The sequence below is a fragment of the Elephantulus edwardii genome, unplaced genomic scaffold, assembly GCF_000299155.1.
Source record: "Elephantulus edwardii isolate Elephantulus edwardi_28Jun2011 unplaced genomic scaffold, EleEdw1.0 scaffold00111, whole genome shotgun sequence".
Classification (NCBI taxonomy): Eukaryota; Metazoa; Chordata; class Mammalia; order Macroscelidea; family Macroscelididae; genus Elephantulus; species Elephantulus edwardii.
The window spans coordinates 7,677,075-7,679,355 of NW_006399861.1; positions in this window are offsets into that span (position 1 = coordinate 7,677,075).

The following is a 2,281-nucleotide window of genomic DNA, read 5'->3' on the forward strand; positions in this document are numbered from 1 at the left end:
TCTTGTGCTGTCCCTCCACCCTGCAAAGCATAATGTCCCTCTGTAAGGACTGGTCCCTCCTTGCAACATGCCCGAAATATGTCAGATGGAGCTTCAGAATCCTTGTCTCCATAAGGCACCCTGGTTTCACTCTCTCCTGAATGAATCTGTTTGTCATATTAGCCACTCATGGTATATTCAATACTCTTTTCTAGCACTACAGCTCAAAGGCATCCATTTTTCTTCTATCATCAATAGTCATTGTCTAGCTTTCTGATGTTCTATGATACTTACGATATGATATACTATGGTACATAATTGAGAAAAGCCTAGATCAGGCTCATCTTTGGTAGCTCAGTATGTAGAGCAGAGGCCTATAAGTCTGATGACTAGCTATTCTTAGGTCACTGGTTTGAATTCCTCTCAAAGAACCATTTACAGTAGCTAACCACAATTGAGATACTTGGGAGTGAACCTAAGTAGAGAAACAAAAGACCTGTGCAAATACAACTACAGAACATTTCTGCAAGACACAATAAAAGACCTAAATAAATGGGAAAATGTGTCCTATTCATGGACAGGAACACTCAATATTTTGAAAATGACAATCCTACCAAAGTAATCTACATGTACAGTGCAATCCCAACACAGGTACTCAATTCATTTTTCAAGGAGATAGAAAGGAAAATTGTCAAGTTTATTTGGAGAGGAAAGAAATACCAAATAAGAAAAGCACTTCTGAAAATCAGAAATGAATTGGGAGGCATGGTACTTCCTGACCTCAAAACTTACTATCCAGTGGTAGTAACCAAAACAGTGTGGTACTGGTACAATGACAGCATGTAGACTAATGGAAGAGAATTGAGAATGCAAACATGGTCTCATCTATTTTGGTCAACTGATATTTGACAAGTAAATAAAACCTATTAAATGGGGAAACAACAATCTCTTCAACAAATGGAACTGGTAAAACTAGACTGCTACCTTCAGAAAGCTGAAACAGGATCCACATCTCACACCATACACAAAAATCAATTAAAGATAGATCAGAGACAAAGTTCATAAGAGACAAACTGTGATCAAGCTTAGATTGCCTACTTTATGGTATGAACAGATTGGCGAATACAGCCAGAAATGCACATTCTGGAGAGGATGAAACTGATGAATGAGACCTTTAATAGATTAAATCTCTGTGTACATAAAAAACATTTTCTAGCAGAATGAAAAGAAAACCTACTGAATTGGGGGGGGGACATTTGGCAATAAAATTTCAGACAAGGGTCTCATATCAAAAGTTTACAGGGACTCCACAAGTAAGAGACTGATAATACATTTCACAGAGGAAGATATTCAAATGATGAACAGGCACATGAAGAAATGGTCAAAATCATTAGCAATAAAAGAGATGCAAATAAAAACCAAAATAAGATACCCCAGTAGAAGTGACAAAGTTTAGCAGGGCAGCAAGTAATAAATCTTGAAGAGAATCTGAAGAGATAGGAACAATTATACATTGTTGCTGGGATTGTAAAATGGCACTACCACTCTGGAAAGCAGTCTGACATTTCCTAAAAAAGCTGACTATAGAAATTCCATATGATCGAGCTATTCCACTGCTTGGAATATGCCCGGAGAAAGTGAGAACTGAAACACAAACCGAGATTTGTACACCAATGTTTACAGCAGTGTTATTCATCATTGTAAGAACGTGGAAATAGCCACAAGGCCCAACCACAATCGAATGCACTGAGAAATTGTGGTAGTACATTCACATGATGGAATACTACTTAGCATGCAAGAACATTAACTTTGAAAATCACTACCTAATTTGAGAGGGACTGGAGAACATTATGCTAAGTGAACCAACTTAGTCTAATAAAGATAAATACTGTATAATACCATTATTTTAGAAATAGACAACTACCGAAACATATATGCGGATCCAAGGGGGAAAGGTAGAAGCAGAGGTGTAAGGATGGGTAGGGGGGTGATCACAGGGTCACACAGTTTGATGAGTAAAGGTTGGGGCGTGTAAAGGAAATAGGAAGAATCTGGTATGAAAAACAATGTACACAAACTTTGTAAGCAAACGACTATAAAATAAAAATTTTATTTAAAAAAAAGAATAAAAATAACATGGTACACATGAAGATTGACTGACATTCTAGGCATCTGTGAACTGTGATGAACTAGCATAGGCCATGTTGAATCATACTATTCTGGGAATGAAAAACTGTATAAGAATGGTGTTACTTTCCTAGTTATAAGGCAACTTTAAGATTCTTCTGCATCAACAAACGAA